Raw genomic sequence first — 15055 nt, forward strand, 5'->3', positions numbered from 1 at the left:
GGCTGACCTTCGGGAAATAAGCTTTGGGAAACACCTTATTTCAATCAGAGAGAAAAGTGGGTCCTGACTTTTTCTGTAGTTTAAATTTCAGTTGAACTTATTGAGAAGACATGAAACTCTGCCTTGATCAAATTGCATTCTAGCTAACAATATTCTTTTGCCTTCACCAGGAGTGCCTTTCAGCTCCTGGTCTCTATAAGTGCTGTGCATGATATTAATTCCTTAGGCTGGCTGGTATCACCCACCCCAGAAGTGGCTGCATTTTGGTGGTTGAAGAAATTCTTAGATGTTGGCTATAGTTTTAAAGTGTTGTATTTTGACTTACAATAACTCAGTAATCCTGATTATACGCGATTTTCCAAATATAAATACGTGTGTGTGCGTGTACATGTAGTGCCTTTTCACAGATATTTTAGAGATAACTAACACTGAATAATTCTTGTCTTGTTTTATAAGGCTTTGCCTGCCAAAAAGCTTCGGCTATTTGAAGTTATATGTCCATAATAACTAGGCTATTTTTCACATTTTGTTTTATAAAGCATTGGCTCGTCTTTGTTTGCTATCGCTCCTGCCATGGTAACATCAAGGCCTAGAGATCCTAGGAGCATTTGATCTGGAGCTATAGCTCTTCTGAGGGCTCAGGAAACGAAATATGTTGTATTGTTTGTATTGTATTGTGTTGATATCCATCAACAGCCTTCCTATTTTGCCTTATTAGACCTTTAAGGGACTTTACAAACATACTGAACAATAATGGTGATGAACATGGTACTGCTGGACACCCCAAGCACAATAGCTCTTTACAGCTATAAAGAAATTACTCCTTATTGGTAACTAAACCTAGAAAGAACACATTTGCCCTAATTATAAACAGTGTGAAAGAGAGTCCCCAGAGTGACTGTGCAGACTGCTGTTTGTCAGACATTGCAGACAATTAAAAAAAAAAAAAGAAACACAATACAGTTAAGATGTAATTGACTCCATAACGTTCCTTTCAAACAAATTACAACATGAAATAAGATGAGAGAATTTGTGCAATGAAAGACAGTAAATTATATTTATTACTCACTGAAAGTATTTAAGTGGTATTGCTGCATCAAGAGACCATTATCTGCTCCCAGTTAATGTTGGTAGTTTGGTAGTAACCGTGGCCAGGATTAGGGTCCTATGTCAGCACAACCTCTAGATGTATCTTATGTATGTTGTTTAATGTCTAGCAGCAACACTTATGAGTGCTTATGGTCAGAATGATTCCCTAGGGTATTGCTCATAAGTAGAAAGTCAAATATACGCCGTGCAATTTTTCTGAATCATTTCTACTGACACCCCAGGTTTCATCAGCTTCCTCTCTGCCTGCTCAGCAATTTGCACAACTGAACTTCAACAAACATGCCAAAACATAAGCATGTGCTGAAGTTGCTCTTTGGGCAAAGACAGCTGAAATGGTTGCTAGATGCAACACAGAACGTCATGGTCTCTCTGTGTAAATCTTCTTTGGGTGACTTTAAGCTACATATACAATGGATTCATGGTTGTGGCCTGGAAAGGGAAATGTGACCAATTAATGTGAAGTAGTGCTTTAACCTACTGTAAGAGTAATTGTAAGATAAGTCCCAGATATCTGTTTTTACTTATTTATGATTATTTTGATCAGGTCAAGAAAGTCAGCCAATATATGATGGAGCAATCTCATGCTTTATCTTTCCATTGGACTTGGGGAGTGGAAATTATGCTTCAGGAAGTCTGGTTCTAAAAGGTGCCCAGCCCTAAATGATTTAATTTCTAATAAATTATCAGTTGAATTTTTAATTTTAGAACCTGTTGACAAGCGTGACATTTACAGAGCTGAGAAGCCAACTGAGGAAATCTGACTATGACAGGTCATGGTCACACTGCAAACCTGTATGAGGCAAAACTCAGCTTGAGCTCAAATTTCTATTTTACTGCCTTAGCATCACCTTGGATGTTTTATTTCTTTGAAATCTCTTTTTGAAATCTCATCTAAAAATGATGTGCTCAGCCTGCAAAACTGAAATAAAAATAAGAGGCCTCTTTTTAAATACATTGTAGGCTGTCCCTTATTACACAGCCTTTGTGAGTGGAATAACCTCATGAGATAAAGGTGTTTGCTGCTCCACTGTAAACACAGTCTTATAACTGCTATGTCGCATTCAGCGTTGTTTTGCATGCTCTGCTCTACTGGCACCAGTTCTCCATTCACGGGAGGTTATTTGGCATTTCACTATGCCCAATTATCTTCACTGGAGACTGTCCTGCACAGGAATAGGGATGGCTTGTATTTTTGACCCTGTCATTCTGCTGCAAGAAGGAGAAAGACCCCCAACAGAAAGAAAGGTAACCTGCAGACCACAGACAACAGCATGAGGTAACTCAGTAGCATTGCTAGCAGTTGGTGAACGGTTGGTGTAGTCAGGTAAGGGTGAGATACCAGAGCACACAGAAGTTTCTGGACTGATGGACAGAACTTGGCAAGTAGCACAGGGAACTTATGGAATAACACAGCTCATCTCTGCCAGGCGAGCCAGACCTACAAGCTGATAGCAAGAAAACATCCAACAGGAAACATTATAGACCTTTCTCCACCCACAAAGTTAACTGATTTTTAACTCTTAATAAGTACTATGGCCACATCAGTAGTATACAGCATATCCAAAATCCCCATCATAACTGCCAGGGATTTTTGTTTTAATAGGTTATTCATATCTTGTGTAGTTTTTAGGAATTCCTGCTTTGATCAGGCTTGGAGCTAGTATTCTTCTGCTGCTGGATGGCTCTTGATCTTTTGACTGATTAAATAACCCCTTTTCCACACACAAGGATTATAAAACATCACAAAACAACAACAAATAAAACCTTGCTTGGTGTAGTTTTTAGAACTATTGCTAGCACTATCACCTTTTGCATTTAATGTGCTATTCAGATGACTCTATGAAGAATATTTTAGGAATACATAGATGTCAAAGCATTGATTTTATTATTCATCTGCTGTGTAAGAATCAAAATCAGCTTTATAGGTGCAATTTTCTCTTCACTAGAGGTACAAAGCACAAAAATTACAAGAATAATTTCATCTTTCTCTTTCAAATAAAAATAAATAGATGAGTTCATCAAGGAAATTGCTGACCTGTTATATTTTTTCTTTCATTTGCTAATGATCCCCTTTTTCAGTGAATGAAGCTTGAGCCTGGTGATTTTTCCTGAAATGTGTACATGTATATCTGGTAAATTAATGTCAGTGTGCTGGGAAAGATGGTAGCCATAGGCCAGGGCTTTTCGTTGCCATGGATCCATTGCAGACCTCTCTGATTGTAGCTTGTTAGGGCTTTGTTTAAACAAGAAGGAACTGGAAGAAAAAAGGTTTTCAGCTATTTCTGTCATTTACATTTTAACTGTTCTAATTGTCCTAATTTCCTTCCTATTTACGATGAATAGTTAGGGGAGTAAGCCTTCAGTGGTGACCACTACACTCTTCAAACTCAGGCCCCACATGCTGTCCACATTTTTTTCCCTGTGCTATTCTAGCATGAAAAGGGTTTAGCTGACCTAGGTCTGCCTATCGGAGACGATTTGCAGTACCTTACATATATACAGACTCATCCCATGTAAAATATCATGTGAGAACTGACAGTGCTGATGTGTTAGATTTAGTATGAGAAATATTTTCTCTCTGACTTGGTCAGCAGTGGCACTTGCTTGAATTTACCAGACTATTCCGAATAGGGAAATATACTCTCTAATATTTTCCATTACTGTCAGTATAAACAGTAGGTTTATGCTGAACACATAAGGTTATCACGTGTGAAGGCCAGCTACCTGCTCTGACCACAGCAGTAGGTACCAGCTTTTGCTGCAGGCACTACTGGTGTGCCAGAGTGGGGGGCTGTCGTGGTGACAAAGTGTCAGTGGGCGGCTGGCATCAGATGGACATTGCTGGGTGGTGATAAAATATCTGTGTCTGAATGTGTCCCCCCAGAGCGGCCCCTTCCCTTGGGGCCCAGAGTGAAAGATGGGAAATGTGTGAAATTCTGTGAGGGCCTGAAGAAAGAGATGTTTGGTACGATGTCTCCTGCTGGTCTGAACTCTACCTCCACTGAAGGATCTGTTACCTGCATGTTTCTCTTCTGTGTCCACGTCAGCTATACCTGTGCAGATACAAATAAGGAGCATTAAGGCGAATGAAAGTGAGGAATATCAAGTTTACTGTTACATTATTATTTTTTAATTTTTTTTTTACTCATAAGGTAAGTGTATTTGCTCTAATGTAAATGAATCTAGTTTATGTTTCTAAATTTAAGAGCACCATTTTACCCTGAGGATGAGTAGTGTGACCTTGATGTGGCTGGAGATATTTAGGGATGTTATACTTAGAAACAGTATTTATTATTGGTACCAAGACAAGGTTGGTTTGCTGTTGCTAATTAATACTTATTATCTACTAGCTGTGAATAATGGTATAATTAATGACACTGCTAATGATGAAGGCCAATTTGTTGGCTGCATTTTTTTAATTCAAGTCTGTGTGAGCTGAAAAACAGGACCCAGTATCTTTCTCCTTTCTTTTGTTCAGATGTAACATGCAGCTCACCCAGTGAAAGCATCTAACCTTTTTTAAGACTGTGTGTAACCCAAAAATCTCAAGTTGGCCACTGAGAGCAGTTCAATGAGGTGTCCCAGCACTGTAGAAGGAAGAGGCAGGATTAGGGCTATAGCCCCTATTGCCAGTTACCCTATCTTTTTTCTCTTTGTTTATGACAGTCCCACATTGTAATCACCTTCTGCATCTCTTCAGCCATGAAATTTTCAGGGCAGAGGTGTCAGTGAATAAAGCTGCTGGAGCAGCTGATGAAACATCACACAAGATACTATTCCACTATTTTTTGCAAATGTTGCTGTTAACCTTATTTGTACTGGTGCTAATGTAATGCCTTGTCTCTTGGCTTGGTGTTTCTTCTGCTTAGCCACAGACCTTTCTCCCTGTCTGTATTCTCTATGCTGCAAAGTTTTTGGGGTGCAAATTGTCACTTGTTTTCTTTGCAGTGTTGCATGTGGTAGATCTTGGTTCTTCTTGACCCTGAAGCCACACATTTATAAAGACTAGAGTCACAAAGAAGGCAGTCTGTCTGGGTGGGAAAAGAAAGGGCATAGACTCAAAAAGTTCAGCCTACGGAATTATCTAATGAACAACTGCCAACATTAATCCAAATCTCACTTTTCCCTGTAAGCTCACGCTTCTATTTGGCCAGCAGAGGGAAGATTCCCCACCTGCCTTTCTGTCACTACACCTTTCTTTCCTCTGCAAAACAAATAATCCAAGTGTTTGTGGCAGCTTGTTCACGTTGCATTTTCCTCTACTATAAATTGCTCTTAAAGCAAGACACAGCATTTTCTTCTTATCTTCCAGCTGTTGGGGCATAAAAAAGTAAAGTCCACAGTCTTACGGCCTTGAGATGTGCAAAACACTGCTGGAGTCAGCATGTGTGCAGAGGTCTTCAGGGATACCGTGATAATCAAGTACTGGCTCCCTACAACACCCAGAACAGAATAATTTCTTGATGGCCAAGGCATGCTGGAGCTTGCAGTCTCTCATTGCATTTCTCCATAGCGCAGCATCCTGAAAATGTCATTCAGACTGACAGCAGAACCTCAGGGAGTCTGCTGGGCCCTGATGGGCAAAACTTGCTGATTTTGGTACAAATTCTGACCCTGGAAGGGGAAGAGGGGAGGCAGGCATTGCTGGTGCGCCTATGGCAATATAGATATACTGGTAATACCCCCTAGTGGAGACGCAAGGTCTGCAAGTGAAAAGAGGGAGGTTGCTTGCAGATTTTAACACTAATTTCAGGACAGCTTTATCAAAGTACTATATAGCTGCTGTAGGCCAGCATATAGGAAATATTTGAGAGAATGTGATTTATTTCTGAGACTCAGCCACTGTTACTAGGCAGGCAAAGTTGTGCAGTGTAGACCAATCTTTTGCTACATTACTTGTACTGTTACGCATTTACATGGGGGTCAAGCATTGCTCCTCTAATTTAGTAATTTACACTCAGTTTGTATTGCATAAATGCTAAATATGAAGGCTGTTAGCACTTTTTTTTTTTTCTTTTTCAATAGCGTTTTTCTGATAACTGCACGTAGCAGAGGTGAGAATTTATGTCCTGTTTCTTGCTGCTATTAGTCCTACACTACTCTGCCAACTTGATTAGGGCACAGGAATTTCTGCTGGTGAAAGAAAGACTGGAATTCAGCAATGAATAAGTGCATAGCGAACAACATCACAACTTTCTTTTTTCTCTAAGTCATTTGCATGTAGAAAGCGGCGTGGTATTCCATCAAGATTTATAGAAATGTTATACTGGGATGATCGGATATTCTTCAGTAGTTACCAGTCTAGTATATCTTGTAGGAACAGAACTAAGACATGCTGCTGTTCTGTGATGTCTCTGTTTTGTTATGAGAGATTGTCAGTGTCATGGGGAAGCCTTAGGAAAAGGCTGATATACGTAAACCAAAAACCCTCTGGTCTCTGCCTCAATTAATTTATTACTTAAATAAGGGATATTACTTCAGGTTGGAAGGAAGAAAGTCTGTTGGAGATCTATGCTATTTTGCTTCTTGAGCAGTTTTACAAGTTATCTTTCACTCTCGAAAGCTTTGGGAGAAATTATTTAATAATACAACAGACATAGTTATGGTATTATTTTATAAGACTTTTAACTCTGTTGCAGATATGGATGCACTTTAGCATCAAATAACCCAGAAATCACAATTATTTTTTTTAAAGGATATTAAACTGCTGTAAATACAGAATCAAAAATAATGGGAAAAGAAGGAGCAATGGTGATTCTTTACTAACAATATTTAAAGTATCAATGCTTAAACTGTAATTAGCCTTTTGAATAAATTGCTCAGTTGATATAACTGAGAACAGTTTCCATGACTTTGGATTTTGGATGTTTTTTGTATGTGAGGCCAACCTTTACTTCTGCTTGTACCATATGGTTTTGCTCACAACTAGAAAGAATATGAATACAACCTGATTGTCCCTACCCTAAGATTGTTTGGTGGTCTTGAAGTTCACTTTCCAAGGCGAATGTAACCAAGATTCAGCTGAATCTGACACAATTCTGCTAACATTTCAAGAATTGCTCTAGATTTACACTTCTGTAAATGACAAGCATGATTAAACCTGTTGTGTTGCCTGCCTAAGTTCCTTTGGGCTCAGGTTTTTAAATTGCTCCCCAGGGTCTTAGTCAAGCATAGTAGAGTGGAATTTAAAGAAATTTTTTAGTTTTCGTTTAACACCTCTTCCTTTGAAATTAAGGGAAAGTTTTGAAAATCTCGCGAGGACTGTGTGATTGCTGAAGCCAACATTATTAATGATGTGTAAGTGCGTTGGCTCACTATGTGCAGTGTCTTAAATTTGTGTGAATGTGCAAAAAAACATGAGATAAGGTTGCTTTCTAGATAGTGAAGTAGTTATATCAGATTAAGAAGTATTGATTAAGACAATGGCAAATTGCTGGAATGCCAGTTGAGCGATGAGATCACAGATGGTTTGTTTGCTCTCTGTGGAAAGCTTTTCTTCAAGAGAAAATCACACCTCTAAACATAAAATGATATGAAATTGCAGTTTAGGATTTGTATGAGGCTATTACTTATTATATGGTGTGAGGAGGATAGACAGCAGGGAACAAGATATGCAGCAGCAGAACTGTGTAATCTTCCCTCTGGGTGTAAGAAACTTAAATTCACCTAAAAGGCGGGTACTCTGAGGTACTGTGTTCATGGCTGGTGCTCTGGAGGTCATTATTTCATACCCGATCTGAAAGGCAGACAGTTTTGCAAGGTTCTTGCCTGCTAGTGGCTCACACATTTTTAGCACAGAGTTCTGAAGTTTGTATTTGTAACTTGAAAAACAGTGCTAGTTTTAACACTGTTAAGGACTAAAGTACAAACCCAGGTATTTTGGGGGAAGGAATGCTATATTTTTCAAGAAAGTCAAAAGTCAAGCCAGTACAAACCATCTATTTTGAGTTGACTTTATTATATCAATCAATTAGACAGTTGGACAGAAAAGGTGTTTGTTACCTGTGGAATGAAGAGGAAACCTAGCAAAGAAGGATCAGTAAGACTATGAGATAATTAGGAGGGAGAAAAGTAATTCTGAAACACTGAAAGGATTTATAAAAAGTTAATAGAGTCATGAGAAAATTAGAATGCGCTGAAGAGTCCATTGATATGATTAGTTACATCCATCAAAGTTCTGTATTTTAGTTTTATTTGTTTGTTTGTTTGTTTGTTCCCCCCTCCCCAGTATTTGGTAGACGTGTAGTGTGGTTCAGGATCTTGCTGAGGGCAGAGGTGGACTTGCTCTTGTACTGTCATGATGCACTGTGGGTGTCCCAACTTCTGAGCTTGCTCATTGATATATATAAAAATGTAAAGAAGTTAAGGTAGCAAAATATTAAGCTTTGACTAGTGTCTGGAAAATCAATGGCTGGTTAAAGGGGAAAAATCCTGTTTATTTACCCACTGAGGAAGAGTTACACTGAGAGCTCAACTTGTTATTAGACATGAGAGAATCCCCATAAGAGACTGTCTGTAAGAAACAGACAGTTCACAAGTTCTGCTGCACGCTACACAAATGTGCATGCTACTTCAACAGTGACTTTTGAAGTGCATTAGGAAGAGGTGCTGCAAGCGCCAAAATTACCTTGGGTTCTAACAAGTCCTGCAACATTAACTCCTCTGATACAAAGTGTTCCAGTTTCTCTTTCTGTGGACTTCCTTTGTAAGAGAAGTCACTGCTATGAGCTAAATGGATGGGTGGAAGTGCAGGAACATCCCTCTCCCAGCCAGCTTAAGACCTGTTTGGACAGCACTGGGGCATGGCTGCTGCCTTGAGGAGCTGATGGTGCAGGACCACACATGGGAGTGAGGGCAGTGCCAGGAGGCGAGGACATGGGGGAGGCAGCTCTCGTTACACCACAGTCACTGTGACAAAAATTGTGAAACTAACTGTAATATTCAGACCAAAATATGCAAAAAGCCCCAAGTCCCCCTTTCGGTATATAAAATGTATAAGGAGTAGTAAACCATGTTTTGTTTGAAGCCAGCTGTAAAAGAGAAAAATGCAGTAAGTTCTCCTGGTGTTTCTCTTTCTCTGTATACAAAGGTATGTTTTCTCTCACAAGAACGGTTTAAATATCCCATTAATGCCTTATGTGTAATATTAGCAAAACCCCTTTCAAGATAGATTACAGTATTTTGATTCGTTACTCATCAGCATGTATAATTATCGTTTAACAATGTTATGAAGGACTGATGAAGGGAAGCAGGTGTTTAAACATGCGGTACCAGTAGTTTGACACAGCATTTAATTCTCTTTATTTGTGCTTTTTAAAGACATCTATTCAAGGAGGGAAAACAATGAGCCACTATATACTTGTGAGTGTTTGCAAGAGAAAGAAAAAAGATGTTTAGTCAATTTTTTGAGCAACTATTTTTCAATTAATAAGGGTGACCTTTTTTATAGTAGTATAACATATGAAGACAGTGAAGTTAATGAGTTATGTTACAATTTTAGATAGCAAGAAACTGATATCCTCAGATGGGCTCTATTACCCATAAAATGCTGCTGGGTGTCAGGGTAATGAAAAATACAGCCTGGTCCTGAAAAACAAAGTATGATTTTTGAAGTCCAAAGAAATGACTGATAAAAAGCCTGTCCAGGGCAATTCAAAGCCCTGCAACTATTCTCCAAAAGCTTGTTGTTTTGCACTGACCTCTCTGAAGGCTATTCCTGCAAACACTGAGTCACTTGGCTCATGCAAATGATTTCTCTGAGTGTGCTGGAACCACTTGTATGATCCAAATGACTCAGCTGCATGCCAAAGTGTTCAGCATTGGTCAGGGCTGGAGGTCACCTGGTGATGAGCCTGCTGGAGATGCCCAAGGTGAGGCTTTCTTACCTGGCTGATGGTGCTTGGTGAGGCAACCATGCTGCTGCTCACCTATGGCTGCCACCCCTTCCCCCCAGCCACTGCCAGCTGCCCACAGCAAAATCATGGGTGATGTCTGCCTTGGTCCTCCCCCAGCAGGACGCCACCCAAACTGCTTCATTTACAGGCAGTAGCTTAGGTGATACAGAAACACATGCTGGGACAAGCTGGTTCCCCACCCAGTGGTTCTTCTACAGGAAGAGAGTTTGAATGGAGAAGCTTGCCAGAGGATGGGAAATCCCAGATGGATCAGAGAGGAGCCAGCCAGCCCCATGGAGCGGTCTAGCCTCCGGGTACGCTTGGGATGCCCCCTGGTCTCCAGCACATGCTAGATGGTGCCACTGCCAGGAGGTGGCTACCAGGGCAATGAGGGACAGCGTGGCCCCAGTGGCCCTGCCTGCCTTGCCTGGCTGTGCCCTTTACCTCCGAGGGGATGAGCCACAGGGAAAGAACCACATCTCTGGAGCTTTATGGGGTGATGTATGGGAGAAGCTGGGAGCTTCATGACCAAGCAGTACTGTGACATTCTGTCCAACCATCTCTTAGAATAAGAACGCTGACCTCCAGGTAATGGTTGAGACGTCCTTGAAAGCTTCCATGGCTATGGGCTGATCTATACCAATAGCAGTGGTGTCTATGGTCATTGCAGTTTGTCTACTCATAATTATTATTATTTGGCTAACAAGTTTTAATTAATATAGTTTAATACAGCCTTTAAAATAAATTTTATTTGAGTTAAAAAGATTTTTTTTATTTTTTTATTTTATTTTTAACTCTCAACCAATGAAGCAGCAGTTTTCGGATGGAGGTCTAGCAGATGACAGTAGATTGTTTGAAATACTTCTGCAATGCAGCAATGTTAGCACTGAGCTTCCTTTGAACAGTCATGAAGCACACCTGACTATTTCTTCTTTGGATCTGGCAGACAGGCTGAAGTTCTATGAGGTGATTCAGGATATCTATATTTAGTTTTTTTGCTCTAACACATTGTACTGAAGTAAAAAAAAGAGCTGTGTAAGGGCAGTTTCAACAGTCTGGCTCAGCCTGAGTGAATATTGTATCAATGCCACAGTCTGACTGCTTAGAGGAGAGATTTTCCTGTTTGCTGATGGAGAAGAGGTAGGTGCCTCCAGAGAAGGGGCAATTAAGCCACATCTCCTAGCCCTGTTGCTACTCTGGTACTTAATCTCTCTCTCTCTCTTTATCCCTATCCAGATAATATTCTGACAGTTCTGTGGTGCTTCACTTCTCTGTTTCTGAAGAACTGTCTTCTGTATGAAACAAAACCTATGGTTACAAAGCCAGCAACAGCTCTTCTGAGAGGCAAAATGATTTTTGCATTAGCAATTGTGCTGTTGCCATTATGATTTGCTTTAAAGGTGCCAAATCTATGCCCTACCTTATGATGAAAGTCATTGTAAACGATCCCTGTCAGTCATAAAGTGTACACATAGAAAGTAAACAGAAGATGATGTTTCATGATTACACCTGTGTTTCTCTTTGCCTGCTAATTTTGTTTTCTTTGCACAGTATTCAATTATTCATGAAAATTGTGTGTGTTTTGAAGTGACTTACTCTATGGGCAACCTTAATATTTCTTTTCCTCTATTTATTTGTCTCCTAATTGCTGATACATGTCATTAACAGGGCAGCTAGAATTATTGCACCTGCTGGGACACATAAGCTTTTTTCTTTTATTTCTCATTGATGATCTTGTTCAAGTAAGTTCTTAGCATGCTTGACTTGCTACTTGAATATAAATCTTCCATCTTACTTGTGCTTTGCTTTCATTAGCCAAATTTATTTATTTATTTATTTATTTATTTATTTCCCAAGGGTGAACTGAAATTGCCAGTGAACTGATTTGCCACTTCAAGCAGCTGTGACAGTTTATGCTGAATCATGCCCTGGGCAGAGCCAGTTCAGAGACCCTGTGTTGTCTATTATCATTTGTCTTGGAGACTCATCTTTCTTAGCATGTTACACAAGCTGAGCGAGATGTTATTCTGGTCAGCAATCGGCCTCTTTCACTTCCAATGACGTCAGTACAAGTCCGCTAAGGATGAGACTGTAGTATTATTTGAGATAGGGTTGCAGTGCAGAGACCTTCTTCCCAACATTTGCCCATGTCAGAAGTAAAAGACATTAAATATAACAATGTGGACTTGGTGTATTTCATTAGTGGGTTTTTTTTGGGTGTGAAGGATTTTTCCTTGTTAATGTGGATATCGAGTGGTTTTGCCAGGTAGCTTTGCTCCACAAGTACAGTTGGGTCACTTTTCATCCCTGGTGTATGTCATACCTACCAACCCTTTCAGCTGTTATAAAGCATGTACAGAATTTGCATGCAGAGGTGACTGTGCAAATGCCAACTCCTTTAAAGTCTGTGTTTGAGCTAAAGAATGGGTTTGGGGATAAATACACTGGTCAGTACTGACTTTGCCCAACGGATGGATCCACTCCTTGGCTCAACAGGTGGCTGGTGTGTGGCTGGCAAATACGTGCTTTCTGCACCTCCTGAGGTCTCAGGGAGCTCTCCCAAACCTCTGCAGGAGAGCACAGTAACAGCATTGCTTGTTACTGTCAGCAGGGCATTGGGAAGAGGACCAGAAGTGCCTCCTGTCCCTGTCTCCTTCCTCGGCCCTGCTGTATTCACTGCTCAGCCCCAGGTTTTTTTGGAGAATGTGTGCGCTCTCCTTTGTTATTTCCTGGTGGGTAGGCAGGGCCCTGCTGTTGCTGAGGAGAAGAGATCGCCTCTGAGGCTCCCAGGCCTTGTGCCCAAGCCATGATCAGCAGAGGGTAATTTTGGGGCTCAGCAGAAGGTTGTTGGGTGGGGGCAGCTGCTGTTACCTGTTGGGAGGTATTCCCACTCTCTCCGTTTCTGCACATCACTTGGATAAGAGACTCGTCTCTTGAAGTGCTTAATACAGGCAGGGGCAGAGACAGTTGTTTCAGTGGGCTGATTCAAGCATGTGAGCCAGGTCCCTGCTCTGAATCCTCTTCCAGAGATGTATCTCGTTTGGTTTATATTACAGGGATTTTAGGAAGCTGAGCCTCCTTACCTAGGCAGCTAAATACGCACCCTGCTGATTTAGTTTCCTGAGGTTTCTGTCAGATAGACCCCAGCCGCACACATGCTGTGGGGCCAGGCCGCGACCTCCCTTCCCACTTCCTCCCTGCAGTGCCTTCGCCACCCTGGGTTATTGCCTTTCCCTGGTGCCTCCCAGTTAATCGAAGGAAGATTTTAAGTATGAATTCAGCTCCTTGCCATTTCTTCAGTGGGCTCCCACTGAAAATGCTCACTAGGATGACTTGAGTGGGAACTGAGGGCTTTTCATGCCCTGCAGATGCTCGGCCTGCAGAGCTGCGCCACAGCCAGTGTGTGTGGCCAGGAAGGCTGCGGCTGGCTTCAGTGCCTGTTTTGTTTGAGGAGAGACCACAGGACAGGCTGGACATCGCTTTAATATGGCTTTTGTGTCCAGATAAAAATGTAACTTCTAGTATCAGTTGTATGAGAGTTGATGTTTAACTTTTTGGCCTTTAAGAAATTATAGTTTGACATTAAGTTTAACTTTCCTGGCTAATGAAATTACCATGATGGAGCAGCCCAAGTAAATAATAAATACAATAACTCTTCTTTGCCCGTTGTGTGCTTTTACTATTCATAATTTTTAGGACCATAGATATTAGATACACTTACGTAAGACTTAACGAACAGTAATTATCTTTTGGCTAAAGAAAAAGCCCAAACGAATGCTAAGCTGCATTATCGCTTGGCTTCTGACATGAGCTGATAATCAGATTTTCTTGCTTAAATCCATGGTGCTCGAACAATGCTACCCACTGTCTGTCCTTCCCGATATTACCCTTAATTAGAAAGAACAGAAACACAAATCTGAATTATTTCAAAATCTGGTTTCCATGGTCAGTGGTTGGAAGGGCTTAACTTTATTACAAATAAACCTGGCTTTATTTACTAATGAAATCTGAAATGCTAGGCCTGTAATAGTAGATAGCCTAATAGTATGGTGTTTACATGCTGAAAAATCTTGTGTGGGCAAAGTATTTTGTAATAAATCGTTAAGTAATTGAATTATGATTCTTTCATCCAATTAATAAAGCAGAGAAGACCCATAAGGAAGCCCTATGCTATAGTTAAGGCAGGCAATGACACATTGTTCTCTGGCCTCGCTCTTTGTATGAAAGACTTTTTAAAGATGCATTTGGCAAATGCCTGTTTCTATGTCATATATTTGAGATTTTGATTTGCCTCTTTTCCTTTTCTTTCGTATTTGCTGGCTCCTTGTTTCTGAACACTCAACACAGTAACATTATTATTATTTTTTGATATATATATGGCTAGGGAAATCACTGTATTTTTTTTCCTTTTCTTTTGTGGCTAGAGGATTGGAAGCCCCTTTCTCCAGACTAAGTATAACCTTTTAATTTGCATTGATAACTTTTATTCTCTATAGTACACTAGAAAGGGTATTTTATTCTACCTGATGTCTCATACTCCATGCTGACAGAATTAAAAATCTGCATCCGTATTTACTGCTGTGGTTCTTTTTAAGCAAAATATAACTTCAAATCTGCCACAAAACAAGAAGAGTAAGAATACCTAAGTGACAGCAAGAGATCAAAATTAAACCCAACCTTTTCTTTAGTACATGCTTTTTGTTTCATGGCAAATACATAGCACTTGCTAATGTACCAGAATACGTATAAACCTTCTATCAATAGTTGGAGTTTTTTGCAGCATTTTCAGGCTAACTTCCATTTCTAGTAAAACACTGTATATCTTCAACAGATATTTTGTGCATAATAAATAGTTATTTAAGAAAAAACAGCAAAAAAACCACAGTGTTCTTGTGTTCTTGGCAAGCAAACAATTGGAAGGTACAGGTGCTAGGAGTGGGCATAGGCCTAAAGTAAATAGTTTTTTTTTTTTTTCCTTTTTTAAATCAAAAGAAGGTACCTTTCATTCTGAGAAATTTATTTCTTTTAAATATTTGCAATCCACAACCGAT

Source organism: Cygnus atratus, chromosome 1 (assembly GCF_013377495.2).
Source record: "Cygnus atratus isolate AKBS03 ecotype Queensland, Australia chromosome 1, CAtr_DNAZoo_HiC_assembly, whole genome shotgun sequence".
Taxonomy (NCBI): domain Eukaryota; kingdom Metazoa; phylum Chordata; class Aves; order Anseriformes; family Anatidae; genus Cygnus; species Cygnus atratus.